Source organism: Zonotrichia leucophrys, chromosome 3 (genome assembly GCF_028769735.1).
Source record: "Zonotrichia leucophrys gambelii isolate GWCS_2022_RI chromosome 3, RI_Zleu_2.0, whole genome shotgun sequence".
In the NCBI taxonomy this organism is placed as follows: Eukaryota; Metazoa; Chordata; class Aves; order Passeriformes; family Passerellidae; genus Zonotrichia; species Zonotrichia leucophrys.
Window position 1 is genome coordinate 14,208,191 of NC_088172.1, and position 19,720 is coordinate 14,227,910.

Below are 19,720 nucleotides of genomic sequence, written 5' to 3' on the forward strand. Positions count from 1 at the left end.
GCAACTGGCTGCTCCAGCACCTAGCAAAACTTCTCTGGCAGCATTTTGAGCTCCAGGCTATGACCCAGTACTAGGCATCTGTTCCTCTAGGCAGGCTTTGCTCAGCTAAAGCCCTGGATGCCTACTGCTGTGTCCTTTCCTGAGGCAAACACTTTCAGGGATTTTTAAAGAGGCCCCACTCTGTCTTCCCCATCTCTGGCTGTTTTTCTCCCTCTCTTCTGGACCACGATAATTGGGACAGCTGGAAAAACTATGGAGAAAGGTCTGCCTGATCACATGGCAGACAACTGCACACGGGAGAACGTTCAGTGTAAATACAGCTGATATTTCTCCTGGAAGTAACAAACACACCGGGTGTTTCTGCAGATCACCTCCAGAACGTATTTTAGCTTTGAGCTAGTCCTAGGAAACTCTGTGCAGCAGTATAAGGGAAACCACTGACAACCAGAGATCCATATGTTCTATCCACATTGAAATGGGTATTCTATTTTTTTATAATCTTAATCAAGTCTTTGAAGCCAAAAATCTTCTCTGTAAATTGATGGGAAGTATGTTATTTTTGGCCTGAGCTTGCATTAACTCAAAAGTTGGGCAGAAAATTGTTCTATTCTTTTTTTTTTTTTTTTTTTTTGTTTCACTATTCAAATTAGCAGATGCATTTCCTATCATTTGGTACTTTTTCTGTCAATAACACACAAATCCCATGGAAACATGCCAAAGATTTTCTTAGCAACCAAGCCTCTTGCCTGATACACACGATTAACTACAACAGTCTGTTAAAAGCTTAAAATAAACCTGTCTTTTTTTATTTAGAATTTCATATAGTGAAAGGAGATTCATTGGTAAGGAATTTAGCACAGTTTCAGGAGAATTTATTTATTTTTAAGGAGGCTGAATACTCAAGAGATGATATGATAAAAGCAGGTGTTGCCGTAGAAGCAAATCTGCTGGGATCAACCCAATGACTGAGTTCAGGTAAATTAAAAGCACTCTCACCAATTGATGGTATAGGCCCCCCATGATTAAAATGTAAATTGATTCATGTCTTGTAAGTCTATAATACTGCTGCAGGAAGCATCCTTCTCCATCAAGAAGTAGCAAAATCCATTATGAAAGATGGGATTTTGACAAGCTGTTTCTTGTTCCAAGAGGGTTACCATTTTGGAGAAGAGTTTGTGGATTCTGGGCACTGCTTCCTTTGTCCCTGGAAGGTGCAGACTAATTACATTTTCAGAAAACAGAAGTTTTAGTTTTTATATCGTCACATTTGGCTAAAGTAAAATGGAACAAAATATCCCAAGTTCTATCCTATTTATAGAGATTTTTTAAAAATCTTTGCTTGGAATTATCTCAATTTTCTTCACAGTCTTTGAATTAGACCCAGAATGCAGGCTGATGGTATAAAAAAACTTATTTTTAGAAGCAGTGTATGTAACTGCTATGAAAAGAAACAAACCAACAGTATCTGAGGTAAAAACTGTCACCTGAACTCACCTTCTTAGAGGCTTGTGTGGCATACTTTTATCACAAGATAAACATCCATTTATGTTGTGGCATCAAAAAACTTACAGACTTTTAGTTCTCTCTGTAGGTACTAGATGGAGGTAGTATTTAAATATCCTATCTTTCCAACATTCCTGAAAGTAGGTGCCTGTGAAAACAAATTATTCAGGCACTGAGAAGAAACCACTGGCAAGCAGGAGAATCATAAACAAAGGAATGAGAAAACACAGGATTAAGCCTTATCAGCTGAAGACTTTAGGTAGCCCTTTACTCGGGTCTTCTAAATAGTTTATGGGCAATGGCAGCTTTAGTGATCTCACAGGAAGAATGACTTCTCCAGTTAGCCTGTTTGTTGAAATTTAATGATATGCCTCCAAGTACAATTCTCCTGATTTGTGCCTGCTGTTGGCCAGTGCAGTACATCATAGCAACTCTTCCCTTCACAAGTGACCCACAAGATGTAATGCAAACAGCTGCAGTATAGCAATGTGGAATGACCTAAATGGCTGTGCTAAAGCTTGCAGCAATTTAGACATTCTTAAAGCTCTGCAAAGCTGTACAAACTAGCAAAGAAAAAAAAAAAGAAAAAGAACATATTAATTCTTGGTTTAGCAGGTTTTATAGCAAAAAAGTTACAAGAAAAGTAGATATTACATATAACTTGGAAAACTTGGAAGACAAGGAACACTTCAGTTACCTGAGTGGCTTGAACTGTGCTCCACTGCAGTCATTAGGGGTCTGTGAAATTGTACCAGTGCCAAATGTTAGCATGGAGAATTATATTTGCCTGTCTTATTGCATGGTAATAAAATGCAATGGCCAGTTCCAGCCAGCTCTGTTATTCCCTTCTGCTGCCAGGGGATGGGAAAAGGGCTTCCACAGCCATTTTGACAAACACGCTGGCATGCCTCAGTGCACTGTGCTTCTGCCTGATGACATTACTAATATTCAAACCTCTGCCACGGAGGTTCAAAATGACCTTGAAATAACAGAGTCTTTTTTGTTAAGATTTGGTCTATGTATAAATTTCTGAAATAGTATTGTAGAAAATAGTCTCTTAGATAAGGAATGTATTTTCAGCTCCTAGTGTCACAAAATACAGATGGTTATGATTTCTTACAGATCTGCTAATACACAGGGAAAACATTTCTGCAGGAATTGAGAGAAAAGTCTAACTTTTAAATCCATATGATATTTGCTGGTTGTCTGAAATAAGACTAGTTTTCTGCAGTAAAATCTTTTTGAGGTAGAAAAGGAAGATAATTCAAATTGAGTCATGCCCCTGATGGAGCCAACAGCTTTTAAGGTCGGGGGAAAAGTGTCTTCTTTTATGCACAAAATAGAAGTTCAGTCCTCATTAATTTCAATTAGAAGTTGATGAAGTTCTTTGTTTTATTACACTGTCATTTGCACTACATTTTCAAATTGCATCAAGACATTAAATATCCTCACTGACAGTAACTGCTCACAGGGGATTTTAAGCAGTGCAAGACACGTAATGAAACTCAACTCATTATTATTATTATTATTAATTATTTGTATTATTTTATTGCATAGGAGTTGTAGTCATGGATCATGATCTCATTGCATGATGCACAAAGCCAGAACAACAAGGCCATTAATTTTTAAAAATCAGAGATTGTTGGTGGCATGGCATGGGTAGAGCCTGACTTTGAATTTTCACCTTTCCAAAACTTGAGCAATGCTGTTTGACCAGTTCAAACTGACCTTGCAGCATCTGTGTGGGATCGGTGCTGTTGGGATCAGTGCTGTTGGAGCAGCCATTCCCATTCAGCTGGCTGAGGGACTCCCATCACACACAGCTCACAGCTGGAGTGTCACTCCCAGGTGCTCCTCTGCCCGTGACCTCACAGCCTCCCTGCCCCTGAAGAGCAATGAGCATCCCCCAGCCTTGCCTGGTCCATGCCACTGCCAGGTCCTTGCACAGTGTTTGTAAGTGGTGAGAAAACACCAGGGTATCTGGTTGTCTGTAATGGCCTCAGGAAGAAGGGGCTGTCACATTTGGCACCTGCTTGTGACTTCTCTGCCAGCTGGTGGATAGTGAAACTGCATCTCCTAGAAGAGCAAAGCCGCAAATAAACCTATTTTATGCATATGATGTTTGGCATGTAAACATCTGTATTTATGAAAGTCACAGAAAGAGCCTGAAGATGGGAGGTGTGACTTAAAGCACATCCCTGCTTCTAGGCTCTTAATGTCAGCAGCATGGGATGACCAGCACAATCTTCCCCCACAAAGAAGGGAGCCTGGGAGGAGGCTTGGCTGAGATCTGTGTTAATCACTCTGGGAACTGATAATTATTCAAGAGTTGCCAGCAGGACAGGATTGAGCAGAGGAGAAAGGCACAGAAGTTAAACCCTCTCTATCACCTGCATAGAAATATTTGCTGTATAAGAGAACAGCCAGCAGCTACACAAGGAGAGAAAAGAAGCAGAGGTGGAGCTCCATTGGGGCATCCCAGAAAGAGAAGTGGGTGAAGAAGACAGCCTAAAATTATGTTAAGGTTGTTGAGAAACAGATGGAGAGGCAGTTAGGAATAGATCTGGAAGGTGGGAGAGGAGAAGAAAAGTATATCTCTGCCTCTCTCTCTCTCTGCCTCTTTCTCTCCCTCTTTCTCTGTAGAAGGAAGGAAGTATTTGTTCTGCAGAGAGAGTTGTTTGAGTCCTGCAGCTGCTGAATCTTCTCCCTTTTCCCAGTGGATCTGCTGGGGTGCTGGTTTGTCCTTGTCATTATGGACTGGCTCACCAATAGGGGACAGTCCCGATGGTTACTGCTCTTAAGATAAATTCTACATAGAATGGGGTCAGGGAAAAAAGAAAAGCAGTTGGAAAAATTCAACTCATTTTAGTACAGAGGATATGCCCCTAGGCTATACCTAGATAGCATACTTCTTAAAGGAAGGGGAAAAAATACCATGCAGAAAACAGTTGCCAAAACCACAGTACCTTCTTGTCAGCCACCCACAACCCAAAAGAGAATACCTCCCAGGAGTCATTTTAACTAGTAGTGTCTGTGCATGAAAAAATGCTCATGCTTCTGTTAGAAACACTGACCAACAGCTCCTAAAATTCTGGTTTCCAAAGGCTGTCAATTACTCTGAACACTGGGTGACCTGGGACACATGCAGGGTTCCAAGCCCCAGTAATAAAGAAGAGCCTCAATGAAGGACCTCAGTAGAGATTTGGAATCCTGTAAATATTTCCTGTTAATAAAATCAGAAATTAGGCAGTTTTGTTAGCTAAAATATCTCAAAAGAATTTCTGGAAGCGGAAACTCCAGATTTGCTGGGGGATAGGTGTAGGAAGATGATGAATTTATTCAACCCTCAAAAACACAAAACCAAAACTGTCCTTGTCTCCTTTTGGGTAACAGAGAACTGAAGCCAAACAATAACATTGAAAGAACTTGCACTGGGGTAGGTGGATATATAATAGTTGATTTGTATTTGGGCTGATAACTTCCTAGACTTTTTCATCCCAGACAAGAAAGGAGAGGGGAAAAAAAAAAGAAGAAAAAAGAAGGAAAAGAGTGTATCCTAACCTGCAGTACCCAGGCCATTTTGGACTCAGAAGCCTCAAAAGCAGAGTAATTTCAAGAGGGGATGAAGAATCATGTTGAACTTGAGGAATTACATACAGAAATACTGCTTAATTAATAAAAAGCACAACATAGAAAATATGACATCATTTCAACACCCTGGCAATCCAAGCAAAGTATTTGCATTTTCTCCTTGTCCATTAAAAAAATCATGCTATATAAGAGGATGTGAGAAGTGATCTTGTGTGTTTCATAGTGTAATTAATCCAGAAAAAAACTACCAACATTTCTAAGGATCATAATACATGAAGTGGTATTTTAGAAGCATAAGCTTTATCTCCAAAATTCCATCTTCAGTTGTAAAATGGAGACTGAAAGCAGAAAGAGGCTTCAAATGGTCCCTGAAAAGGTGCCAGCCATGGAGCTGTGAGGGCCACAGGGGTGAGCAGTCCAACTTTGTCTTTCAAAAGGAGCATTCTTATCTCCTTATCTCCATTCTTATGACAGAACACCTGTGTGCCACAGCAGACTCACCCCATCATCCTCCACTGCCTGTAGATGTTCCTTCCTTGCCTGCCTGGAGGGACCCCTCTGCAGGAGAGCTCCCTGCTGCAGGGACAGAGGCACGAAGGGACACAGCTCAGCAATTCCCCCAAAGGCAGAGCTGCACTCCAGGCAGGCAGATAAACCAGACTCTCAGCACTGCTCTGAGCATGAACTGTACTCCAAGTGTGTTGATTAGGAACATCAGGTCATGAATTTTCAATGCAGTTTTTTTTTTTTTGGAATGTGTCTGCTATCAAACATTTTTTTTCTAAAGTATTCTAGTACTAATAACAATGGCAATGGCTCCTCTGGCAACATTCAATAACTTTTGGGATGCAGGCACTGCTCACTCTGATCCTTCTTCTTCTCCCACTCTAACAAATTCTCCTTAGCTATCCAGGCTGTTCCACTTTGTATAAATGACATATCTACCAACCAAAGAAAGAAATTTGTTCTTTACTTAGAGGTGATGGATTCGGGTCCAAGTCCCTGCCCAATAGGATAGGGATGTTTATTTCATGCAAGGCTTACACAGGAAGCAGGAGAGCTGTGCCCCTTGCAAAGCCAGGCAAGGCAGCATAGAGCATTTCAAAGCATTTCAAAGTGCAGGTGGCTGAATCAAGCAGTGAATCAGCACCGTTTGCCTGACTTGGCACAGGGCACCTGCTTCAGAGGGAGTTGAATGGGCTCCATGGACACCCATCAGCTGGAGAAGCTCAGATGCCTGATATGCTTCTACAACCTACAATCAGATTCCTAAACTTAAGTTTCTTTACCTATACCTCCTTCTCCTCAAAGCTGCCTTGTGGGCCTTGCAGAAGACACACCAAATTCCTGCCCTGGGTGAGGGTGGCAGAGTCTTCATACATGTGCTGTACCCCAAACCACCTCCAGCTCTCTCAACTTGTTTGTCTGGAAAAATATTTGTCCCAGAATAGGACAGGAGAGCTTTTGAAATCTGAAATAATTTTGCATCAAGGGGAAACTGTCTTCTACCCATCTCTAGCTCTCATTTTCTCAGGTGTCTGAGACATTTCTGTGTGAAAGGGAAACCTCACTATGGTTTGGTGAGAAAAGCAATGAGATCCCAACCACTTCCTCAGATAAACAAATCTGGGATCTTGCCAGGAGTAGCCAAAGTAATCTGAAGAGAGCAAACCAACCTTCCTAGTCTGTAAATAGCTACAAAAGATGCTGAGAACAGAGACAAGAGCAGCAGTTACCTGAAATTAATGAAGAAAGAAGAGTGTGTCACAGTGGAGAAGCATCAGTGTAAAAGCACAGCAGCAATGATTGTACCCACAAGATGAAGAGAAGCAATTCTCTCATCACTAAAGGATGCTCCCTGGAAATAGATGGACTTAATATACAAACATATATTGCTCTTTCTTTTCTGAATGATTCATTAATGTTTTTTGCATCTGATTTTAGATTTTGATAGTCTCATCCTGTCCCAAACTGAGAAGAAGGCAGTAGGAAATAAGCTGGTTTATACCAACAGCAACTCTATATTGAGGTATATTTTTTGCCTTTAAAAGTAAGACAACCGAGAAGAAAAAAAATGTAGCTACGTACAAGAATGAATCATAGAATCATATAATGGTCTGGGTTGGAGGGACCCCAAAGATCATGTGGTTCCAACCTCCCTGCCATGGGCAGGGACACCTCCCACTAGACCAGGCTGTTCCAAGTCCTGTCTAACCTGGCCTTGAACACTTCCAGGGATGGGGCATCCACAGCCTCAATGGGCAACCTGTTCCACTGCCTCACCACCCTCACAGTCAAGAATTTCTTTCTCACATCTAATCTTAATCTCTTCTCTTTCAGTTTAAAACTTTTCCCACTTGTCCTATCACTAAGTGCCTGTGTAAAAAGTTTCTCCAGTCTTTTTATAAGCCCCCTTTGGGTACTGGAAAGCTGCTATAAGGTATCCCTGAAAGTTTCTCTTTTCAAGGCCAAAGAGTCCCAGACATCTCAGCCTGTCCACATGGAAGTTCCACCCCTTGGAGCATCTTTGTGGCCCTTCTATGAACCTGCTCTGACAGGTGCATGTCTCTCTTGTGCTGAGGACTTCAGGCCTGGATGCAGCACTCCAGGTAGGGTGTCAAAAGTAGAGGGGGAGAATCAGCTCCCTCAGCCTGCTGGCCATCCCTCTTTTGATGCAGCCAGGATGTGGTTGGTTTTTTGGGTGGCAAGTCCACACTGTTGGCTTTTGTCCTGTTTTTCATTAATGAGAACCACCTAATCTTTCTCCACAGGGCTACTCTCAATGTGTTTTTGTATGTCAAAGGTGTTGAAAGGATTACCAAATTAACCATTCTTCTGTCAGCCTAATATCAGTTCTGGCAAATTTAACAGAAGAGTGTATATGGGATTTAATTATTAAACAAATTACAGGAGAGGCATGCAGTCAATACCAGAGAGAAAATAAGAGAACAAAGTCTTTTTCCAAAGCAACTCAATATCTTTTTAGTCATGTCACAGATTTAGTTGATAAATGTCTAAATGCCACTCCAATATATCAAATACAAATATATATGTACATATATATATATATATGTACATATATATATATATATGAAATTTTGATTATTGTAGATTACACCTTTGCTGAATCGTCACTAAGGTAGTAGATGATAAAAGCAGTCAACTGACTGATCTCAAATTTAGGTATTCCTGGAAAATCCTTACTAAGGAAGCATATTTTTAGTGCATTGCCCTGTGTCTTCCCATTATTTAACTTGTATCAGTGAATTGGGAGCATATATAACACTGTTGATAAAGTTTGTACATAAAACAAAACCAGGGGGATTGTTAAGCAAAAAGAAAAAAAAAAAAAAAGAGAGACTGGTGTTCCCTCTAGCAGATGCAATAAACTGAGCACAAATAAGCAAACAGAATTAATTTACAGTGAAGCCAAACAGTTAAATACTTGGAAAAAGAACATTTGTGCTTATGGGAGCAGAGATTGCATCCTGGAGAGGGGAAAAGATATTGAGGAGTCACACTAGATGGTGAGCTAATCCTGAAGCTTCAGTGCAAAGTGATCGCTTAAAAGATTAACACTGTCTTTAAATGTGTATGGCATGACACCCTGACTAGGAGAAAGAGCTTTCATGCCTTTTGTATTTAACACCAGTTGCTTAAATTATAGTATTCCTGTCCCTCAACAGAAGCAATGGGAAATTGTCATCATAACTGTTCTTTGTGCTTGCTAGGTGTGAAAGGCAGTTAGCCCACAAAGCTGAAAATCACAGGGATTGTGTAGGTCGCATCAGTTATCAGCAATACATTGGATGACAAATTCAATTATATTTGAAAAACTGTCACAGAATTTTAATATAGCTGCAGCCACATTTTCATTAGTGTTTTGAGCAAAATACTGTAAAGTACAACAACAGATAAGAAATCAATAATACATAATAATTTTTCACTATTAAGACATGAAGCACAGATCACATGCCTGGGTCTTAGTTCCCTTAGTTTTGAAGCTGGTCACATCCATGTGTCAAATTCAGCTCAAAATAATATTTAATAATGATTCTAGCAGACACCTGCCCCAATTTACCTCTGCCTGAGAAGCTCATAGGGAAAGGACTCCATACAAATTTGGAGGGTATATGGACAGTAAAGGGGACACAGAGCCGTGTTTCCAGAGGAGATAAGAGGAACCTGACTTATTTAGCATCTCAAAACAAAGCAAGAGTAGCTTCTTTCAGAAATACCTTAGAGTCAGTGGGAAAACAGAAGAGTACCATTTAAGTAATTTTGAAAATCAGAGGCTTTCTTGTCCCTGAAGCTGTGAGAATGGCATTCTAGAAGGAAGCTCAAGCAACCCAGGCAACTCAGTCTTAAGACTGAGATAATTCAGCTTAAGCTAAGGATGAGATGCCATGTTCCTTTGTCTCTCTGCAGGACTGGGTTTTATGATGAAGAGGTGCCTTCTGCTTCTCTGCTATTACACTGAAAAAGAGGTCCATGTGCTGGTCATCTAAACATTGCATGAAAATTATAAAAGACCATAAAATGGAGTAAAAAGAAAATCTTTACAAGAATGTGAAACATGCAACTCTCTTGCTATGTTAATTACAGCCTCCACTTAAATAAAGAAAATTGGACTTTTGAATTGAGACTTTTCAGGGAGTAAGCCAACTGTGTTTTGGACAGGTAAGCCTAGCTAAAAATTTGAGCAGAATCCATTATAAGACATTTGTAATTTTTGCATCAATGGCTGCAGATCATCCAAGGGCAGCACAGACAGCAACTGACCTTCAGAAGAGGAAGATCAGGAGAACTCACCTTTTGTAGAAAGCCTGTCTCAGGCTGAGGCAGGTGAAGTGCTGCTCTCTTTGGGACAAGCCTCCAGAAAGATGCGAGTCAAGGGTGTACTTGTGAGAAGAGAAGCATCCTCCTCTGCTGCTGAAAGGCTCTCTCTCAGCTGCTGTGTTAACTCCTTGAGGCCTAGGATTACCCATGCAATTTGTGGTAGAAAGGTGAATTTGGAGCCTACAAGGTATCCAGGGTGCCAGGTATTTTTATTTTTTTATGTTATAGCTGAGCCTGTGGCAGGGAACTGCTTAGAAAGTGCAAGAACCAACACCAGGCTGAGGTTTGGTTTGTGTCTGTGGCCACATTCTGCTTTGCTAGTTCTGGTTTTTGACCAGCTCATCCCATGAAGGATTACTATGAGCAGCAAGCTAATGAGATAAGCACCAGATATCACATAAACACCAGATATCAACCCATGTTCCATCCACCCACACACTGCTGCAGCCCCCTGGGCCCTTCTCACCCAGAGATGCTCCCCACTTGGTGGCCTCAGGAGTGTTTCAGGACCTGCTGTCCACTGCTTTCCCTGCAGATCAGGTGCCTGAGTGCTCTTGAACTTGGTTTGAGAGTCAAGTGTTTTATCAATGGTTTTGAAACAGAGCAGGTGAAACATCTGAGATCACCAGGTAGCTGATTTCATTTCAGTTTGGATTGTACAAACTGGAATGCTTTCAACTCTGAGGTGTCTCAGACCATTGAACTCTGAGAGGAGAAGATCACAGAAAGGGTTACAATTACTACTAAGTTAACTGGTAATGCTTTGAGACACACCACTGTTCTCACCTTTTTGAAGGGAGAAGAATAAATGTACAAAGGACCTGTGATTTCAGAGAGGCTGTCACCAACCCCACGGGCTCCCATAGGAGCGAGGATTAAAACATGGCCCTTCAAGTCTGAAACTGGACAAAGTGGGTGTAGTAACTGCATGGCTCCCTTAATGTACCTGGGAGCCAGGAGCTGTGGAAGAGTCAGATTCTGTGTACTTGTTCTTCTCCTGCAAGGTGGAGATACCAATAATATGTATTTATTTAATTAATAGAAGATACATCCTCTATTACTTAGGGAGAACACAGAGTTCAGTTTATGGTGTATTCCAGCCTGAAACTCATGGTCTTCTTGATGGGGACTTGAAGAAACCTTCCTTCAAGGAAATCCAAAACCATAAATTGTCACTTTCTGTCATGAAAATGAAAATATTTTTCTAAGAAAGGCACAAGATGAAATATACACTTGGAAACTTTTACTATTTAATCATACATTTTTATCTCTTAAATGTGCTTTCTTTTCTTTTTCTTTGAGGTCCCCAACTTCTGTCTTTCAAGACTTGCTCCACAACCATAGAAAAAAACCACCCTGGTTATTTTTAAACCAAAGCAAAAAATCTCATGGGATTATGCAGACCCAGCAGCCCTAAAATGAAATGTAATTCCCTAAGGTTTATCATCACAGAGATGTAAACATGCCTGCCATCAATGACTACATAAATAAACTAGAAGTTTGGTACGACTAGATTTTTCTTCCAACTTGGGCCTGCTGATTTAACTAGAAAAAAAAAAAAAGACAGTTTGTAATATTTCAGAAGAGATTTGATGTTTTCAGTGTGTTGCAAGAGTGAGGTTGAAAAACTTTTGGGGATAGAGGTGCAACAGTGTAACAGTAAGTGCCACTAACACAAAAGAAAATTATGTTGAGTTTGCTGAATAAGAGGTTTAATCTGCTGGGTGTTATGAAAATCACCCGTGACAGGGATGGAAGAAGAGGTAAGTGATGGGTTGGTGAGATTCCCAGAATTACACACCTGGGAACATCTTCTGGGCTGCCTTCCAGCTGCTGCCTCTGCCCTGTGAGAGCTCTGTGGTGCTTGCCATACCCCTTGCAGTTCTTTAAAGGATGGCTTTTACACCCTCACCTGGGCTCTTCTTCAGCCTTCCACCCAGCCCTGCCCCTCTGCCTGGGGCTGTCAGCTGATCCCTCTGGGGGCCAGGGCACCTCTCAAGCCAGTGAAGAAGACAATGCTGTGAGCACAATCAAAAACCCAGCTCAGGTGCTGCAAACACTGAACAGTCCTCAGTCATCTGCAATATTAGAGAAAGGCTCAGGCAGCCCTGCAGTTAATTAATTGCATAAATAGAAAATATAAACCCATGTATGAGGACCATGTTGATGCAATTGCACTGAAGAGGATATAAGCAGTAATAAGGAGTGAGAGACCAGGTAGGCATCTCAATGACTGCTTTGTTGGATACTCTTCATGAAATTACAATAATTGTCTGGAAAAATGAGTTACATCCTTTTGAGTGTTCAATTCTAAAATTAAATCTCATTTTTTGTTGCAGAGAAGACATTTATTTTCACAATTATCCTGCTTACATCACTGTGGACTTCCCTTGAACCGTGCATTGCCTGAAGCTGTGAGGCTGCAGTAGGCCCTTTCTATACCTCCCTGATATCCATACTTCTTCATTAAAGACAAGAAGCAGAAATGTAGACTAAAAAATCTAAAAGCAGCTTCCTTCATTCTAGCAAGGAACTCAAGTCACAAACAGCCTCCAAAGGCTGTGCTCATTTGGTACCACTTTATGAAGTAAGATGACCATGCAGCCACATCCTGCCCACCTTGGGGACAGCAGACAAAGAAAGGAATTGAGTGTGGGAGAGAGGAAGATGAAATGAACCATCTGTCTGCAGAAACATCCTGTCTGCTGTAAAACAGGTACATTTGTAGGGAAGGAGAATCCACTACATCTCTGTAGATCCAGTCACACAGATGTGACAGGAGAACCTGCATCTCCCAGACCACACAGTAGAAGTGAAGTCTCACTTTTGTGCTGGCCTCTATGTTTTGAAGCTGAGCCTTTTAGTCCTCTTAAGGTCTTTGTGAGAAGACACAGTTCAGCATCCTGGAGTGTATGTTCCTTCCAGCATTTTGCTCGGTGGCTGAGAAAATGATCATAGCCAAGGCCTCAGAAGTCTAAGACAAGGTGAATTTTATATCAATTATTTGCACACAGTAGATAATGTGCAGTAGCTTAGAGCATCCAAAATATTTAGAGCAAAAAAATACTGAAACCTACCTGAGAGGGGTAACAAGCCTCGTTAAAAGCAAGCGCAAGCACCAATGTAGGCTTCAGGGAAGTCAACGGTGCCCTCTAAAGGGAGCTCCTGTGATACACAGGAAAGCTTCTCAGCTGTGGGATCCACTGCTCATGCAGCCATGGAACAGCCCAGCAGCAGCCTATGTGCAATAACTTGAATAATCTGTAAGATGATAACATGCAGAGTCATAAATATATCTTCCGAATTTGGGGACGAACCTTGTGGAAAACTTTTTCCAAACATTTATTGCTTGTGGTGAGAAGGCATCCTTGTCCCAGGCAACATAAATGTTGGGACCAAGACCTCAGATCATGGCTAGGGAAAGAAAGGCACATCAAACTACCAGGACAGTCTGCACAAGTGAAAGCAGACCCTGATATAGTTCATAAAACTTTAATCTGAGCTAAAAAATTCTTGCACAGAGATTGTGGAGCCTTCCTTGAGAACCATGTGGATGCAATCCTGTGCAGTGTGGTGTAGGATGACCCAGCCTGAGCAGGGAGGTTGGACCTGGTGACCCACTGGGGTGCCTTCCAAGCCTGCTCCTTGTGTGAGTGTGTGATAACACAGCACAGCAGCAGGTACACAGCCAGTGATTACAAGAGCTACTCAGGAATTAAACATGTGAGTGAACAAGCACCAGAGAGCAACCAGAGCACTGTAAGCAGTGCTGTGTCTCAGCCTTAGCCATCAGAAGCCTGCAATTACTTTGTGATTCACTTATAAAACTGAACATGTTCCCTTCCAAGAAGTATGAAGTACCTTGAACAGCAACACACACTTTGTCTCAATCTCCTAGTTGAGCTCTGGCTGATTGCACCATCATTTGGCCAAATCAGGAGAAGAGCTATTGATCTCCAATGTACTGAGGTGCAGACCTTATACATGGGGATACATTATTCCAGGACAAGAGTCTGCTCCCCCAGGAAGATTAATCTTGTGTTGAATTCAAGAGGCGCTGCAATGCTTCGCTGCTAAGAAAGTCAGGACAATTATTCCCAGGTTTAGTGATTGCCACTCATTAAAATCAGGATTTACTTGATTACATTTTGGAGAAACTCTAGACCCTGAGTGTAATTTATAACTGATGAGAAGATAAAAATATTAATATTGCTTAAAATTAAGTATTTCCAGTGAGTCTTCTAAATTTTGATCATGCTCAATCTTTAACCATGCTTTTTTCTCCACTGGATTGCAGGTGTAGTAGGAGGATGCTGTGATTTAGCAGATAAGGTGAAGCCACATCCTTTGCTCACAAATGTTACAGGTGCCAGCATTTGTGATGTAGTCACCAGAAACAAACCAAATATCAGAAAGGCATGATTTTCAGAAGACATTAGAATAATCTTGGGCATGTTTCCATCTTAGATTTATGCTTTTCTGCAAAAAAAAAATAATTGAACACAACTCATTCCAGAACTGCACTATACATGAGACTTGGATAGAGGATGCCCATACACAAAGAAAATTGAGGACAGTGCCTTATAATGCATGAAAATGTGGAAATTCCTAGTCTGACTTCCACCACTGGCCACTGTGACTTGGAGAAGGCCACTTTCACCTCTCATCTCCTCAGGGTTTTCACATGGGTGGCATGAGACTTGTATGTTTAGAGAGCATGTTGAGTCAAAAATGTCTCTGAAACCCAGGTGCTGCTGTTGTTACTGTACATGATGGGTTATGAGACAAGGAAAACCGTGTACCAGTCAAACTAATGCTTACTTGTTAAACAAAGATCATTCCCCAAGGCTCAGGGGCTTGGTTCACACAGGCAGTTTAAGATGTTTCAACCAAGAATTCAAAGCCAGAGTTAGCTTTACAGCAAGAGGAAGGTCAGGTATGGGAGTTCAGTGTGTGCCCTTTGCCAATCTGAACATGATTTTTTCATGCTGAGTACTAGTAATTAAATGATCTCCAGTGAATAACAGCACCTGCGTTACCCATCCTTGCTACCATGAGAATTATTAAGCAGCAAACTGTGAAGCTCACAGCTCGTTAGAAGCTCTGCACAACACAGCAGCACACAGCCCCAGTCCCATGACTCCCAATATATCACAGCAGTGGAGACAAGAAGACAGCAAAAAGGAAAAACGACTGGGAAGGCTGGGAAGTGGGAGCAGCAGGAGGAATGGCAGAAGGGCTGTCAGAAGCACTCAGATTAGCAGGTCATCAAGATCCTAGCACAGCAATGTGCAGCTTTTTTGGCTACTTGGAACAGCAAGGGTGATCTATACCCAGACTAACACAGACATGCCATTGAGGGAGGATGTTGGGAAGAACAGCCTGGAGCACTTGGCAGTTTCAAGAAGGCAAGAAAGGACAGTAAGGAAAACCTAATGACTTGCAGAGGTGGGATAAGATGGGCAGCTCCTAAAGGACACAAATGGCACTTCCAAAGCCAGCCACTCTCCCCAATTAAGATTGAGGAGAACTTCTGAGCACAAGCCTTGTGCTCTGGGTAGTGTCCATGTCTTGGTACCTGCTTGCTGGGCAGTGCTCCAGCACCTGCCTCATAGTGCTCATGTATGGGCAACTCAGCTCCAAAACAAGGTCACATCTCTTTCCAGCATCTTTCCTACCCTCTTGCAACACTACTTCTACCCACAGCTGAGAGGGAACACAGCACAACACAGCTCATAGGGAGCTTGAGAGTGGGGAAAGAAACCGTGGGATAGGAGATAAAGGGAACATAGGGAGAACATCCCCTGTCATGCCTTTTCTTCATCCTTCAGGGGATGAAAAGCAGAAGTCAGTTCAGACAGAAGGAAGGAATGATGGTCCATCCGAGGAAAGACATGGTGGAAGCAGCAAAAGGAGTTTATGGAAGTCTGAGGGAAAATGCAGAAAGAGAGTTGTGGGACAAAAGAGGATTCACAGAAATGATGGCAAGATGTTCTAATGTTTGAATAATATGTTTCAGGAAACAGGAAAATGGAGGCAAAAAGAAGGCATTGGAAAGGTAAGCATGTAGGAAGCAGCTACTAGAGAGAGACTTGTGTTTGGGATTGCATACTGAATACAATACTCCCATATTCAGGAACAGTTGGGCACACAGGAGGTATTCTGAGAAAACTTTGTGCAAGTGTAACAAAGTAGCTTTGTGCAAGGCATTTCCACTGGAAGGGAGCACTAATACCAGAGGAATGTGGAAAGGATGACAGAATCATAGAATAGTTTTGGCTGGGACAGTGGCAGGTCACCTGGTCTAACCCCCTGCTCAGAGTGGGGGAAGAAAATAATACATAGGAGACTAAAATTCCCTTGCATCTTCACACATATAAAGTGAAGCTTTAGCTGTCATGCCAAAGATGCACATCCAAAGTCAAACCTTCCCTTGGTTCTCTAGGCTGATGTTCCCCTCTGGAAGCAATGCTCATTTTACAGATTACTGGAATTGCTACTATAACTGCTCTGGATTCTTTGCAGTGAAGCAGAGAGGGTTTTATTGCATATCAAAAGGAGGAAATGGACACACATGAAAATCAACCTGTAGCTTGCTCTAAACACACGTGCACATCTAATGCACAGTTGATGCTAGCACAAAACAAAGATAGGAAAAATATTTCTCATGCAAACTGGGTTGGTGGTTAATCAAGTGAATCGTACCTTTTAGAGAGGTATCCTAGCAACTCCCCAGCAGCCACGAGTCCCGGCTGACAGCACACACTGATGCAATTGTTCTCCTCCTGCAGACATCAAAACTTTGCAGCTAATCAAAGAGATAATTCGAAACAGGAGACCACGTTAAATTTGATCCAACAAAAGGGAATTTTATAAATGAGCAATGTCACCCGGGGCATCTCTTATGCTTAAAGTTGTCATCTTGGAACAAGAGTAGGTCAGGCTCAGCGGAGCTGTGCGATGCTGGGAACAAAACCTCCCTTGCTGGAACCATGACTCTCCTGAAGGCACTCGTGTCTGCCACACTGGTTTGTGCTGGTCTCTGCTTCAGAGCACTATGCAGAATTTATTACTATTCTCTTGAACAGCAAAGGCTCACTCAAAGCACTTTGTAGAGCACAAGTATCAGTGAAAGCCCTGCTGATGCTCCTGTAGCCACCAGCCCCAAAATCAAATTGGTACTCCTAACATGCCAGATTAGATATTCTGTCCCACCTCCTGACAGTGCAAATAGGCCCAGGCCTGGCTGGATAAGACCTGTCTCAGGACCAGCAATGAACTTGAGGCTACCAAGTAGCCTAAGCTCATCCCCTCTGTGTCCTCGTTTTGGAAGCATCAGATTTGCAATTCACCTCTTTAGGCACAGTTACAATAGAAGAAGCAAACTGACAAACGTAGGATCCCATAAGGATATAGAAAATCACTTTCCCCCCACTCCCACTTTTTAGCTAGCCCAAATATTCCACAGATCTGGGAAAAATATTAAAGGTGTTTAAGCATTTCCCACTTTCCTTTTCTTACCTCAGCTGAGAGGCTTCAGTTCAAAGTTGTGAAGGGTCTCCCAAGTTCTCCTCCAGTGGTTTACATTTCTTCTGGATTACAGAACATCTATTATACCCCCCCTGACACACTCACCAGTTCATTTCCTCTTTCAAAGAGAAAAATATTCCTTCTTAAATCTTCCTGTTTTCTCTGTCAGGTGAGCCCTGACACTTGACCACCCTCATCAGATGCTCCTCAGATACTTTTGTTTGATGACCACCCTCCTGGGAATCAGAACTGCAAGACCATTTTTTCCAGGACAGTAATAATGAACCTGAATATTGCACTAAAACTGTTAATCAAAATTTAATGATCCTTCCTTGTTGGAATGGAGGAATTTCTTCCATCACCTTTGATGGTTCAGAAGGAAAGCAAGAACAGATGTAATATGGTCTAAACATCAAACAGAACCTACAACTGGACAAAAACCTCCAATAATACACAAATTGTCATCAAAATTGTTGTGACCTACTTTTTACTGCAAAAGCTGGATTTTTTTTTTTTTTGCAGTCAATCAAATGCTGTTAAGACACTGCCACCACTAAAAAGCACTAAAACATGCAGACTGTCCAGCTACAGCAGCTGAGACCAGGGGTCCAGAGGACTACAGGGGATCAATGTGCCCATTTGTAAGGTGTACAGAGCCTTTTAAGACCTTGCAAAAGTTTCTTCTAGTGAGCAGAAAACTGTTACTCCACAGAAGAAATGTTGCTTACAGATGTTACAAGGACACAAACGTTTCCTCCCGCAATCAGATTATCTGTGCTTTCACACATTTTATCTGTAATGGTACTTTTGCCAGTAACTCTAAAACTAGCAAGTACAGCAAGAGAAAAGAATAAACTGTAGAGATGGACAGACATGAGAGGAAAAGAGAAATTATATCTGTGACACTGTTTCCAGCAGATCAATTTATTTTCACCTTCCTAATGCAGATACACCTTTTATTTTTGGTGTGAGTCACCACAGTATTTGCTTTAGGAAGAGGCTGGTAACAGGATGTGAATATTTGTGAGCTTAAAAAGGGGCTGATAATAAAAAAAAAAACTTAGAAACTATACATTTGTAATTGAAACAGCAGGGCACATCAATTCAGCACACCAGTTCAGCTGGAATTTGTCAGTTGTTAATGAGCTGACTTCCAAAGAAACAAAACCAATAGACCCCTCCTTAATACCTGCAGCAGATACATTATTGTTTTATGCCTTATAATCCTCAACCACAGGAAATAAACAATCCACCTGAATGTCATCTTCAGGAGCAAAGCACCTGCTTCCAAACAGACAACACCACCCACAGGTAGGACAAGACAAGTAAGTACCCAGTCACAAACACCCACAGTGTTTACCCACAGCCCTCTCCTACCTCTTACACCACAATATTCACCCCAAAAAGTCATTGCAGGAAAGCAACACAGAGTTAAATTCACTGTTGTTGGTTAAAATATTTCTGATATTCTGACCATCTGCAGGCAAAACGAGCCAGATAAGTTCTGTAGTACCACAATGAATGTAATTGGCATTGTAAGCAAGCAGGTGAACATGAGCTGCTCTTCACTACTGGGCACCTGGTGAGAACCGTCCCACACCCTGGATCTGGATCTGTGACTAATTTTCTTTCTGAATGAGAAGAGCAAAGAGAGTTACTGCATGATGAAGACACCAGCCTTTCTCTTCAGAAGAGCCACTGTGTTCAGAAAATCTTGACTCAATGCATCTTTAAATTGTAAGAATTCTCTGTATTTTAGTGTGTTTTGAATCAGGCTCAGAGGGAGCATATCAGACGGTGTTTGAAAATCTCTTCTTCTAGTAAGGAATGACCTTCAGCTTAAGGAATGACCTTCAGTTTATTTCCTAGAATACTGCTAAATTCTTCATTGCCTATCTTTTTCATTTGTGTACACAGCACAACCAGTAAATAATATCATGAGTGAAGTTGCAACCAACTCCCCCTGATGCCTCAGGTTTTAGCTTTTATATTTTTCAGATTCTGTACTGCTTTAGTGTGTAGTTCTGAGCTTCATATAAGGGGATAGTAAGCTCTCTTCACAGGGTAGGGAGACAAAACAATTCCTTCTCTAGCTGGGGACCATGGACAAACAATCCACATTTCAGGCCCAAGAGCAATGTGGACTGAAGAGAGAAATACAAGAAGGATGAGACTTCATAATCTGAAGGTGTAATTGGACAATTAACTCCAATATGCAAATGAACCAGAACTTATAAAAGAGTGAGACCTCATGATT

General features: G+C 41.6%; 1 long non-coding RNA gene across 2 annotated transcripts; it reads right to left on the reverse strand.

Annotated features, from left to right (window-relative positions):
• Window positions 1-837: 837 nt before the first annotated feature.
• Window positions 838-6,954, reverse strand: LOC135446330 (uncharacterized). 2 transcript variants are annotated; one of them, XR_010439743.1, is made up of 5 exons: window positions 6,831-6,954; window positions 3,232-3,579; window positions 2,201-2,241; window positions 1,495-1,651; window positions 838-1,204 (listed from the first exon to the last, which is right to left on the reverse strand). It is a non-coding gene; the product is annotated as an uncharacterized LOC135446330 (long non-coding RNA). The 2 variants fall into 2 exon arrangements; XR_010439744.1 differs by having other exon boundaries at window positions 838-1,218.
• Window positions 6,955-19,720: the final 12,766 nt, after the last annotated feature.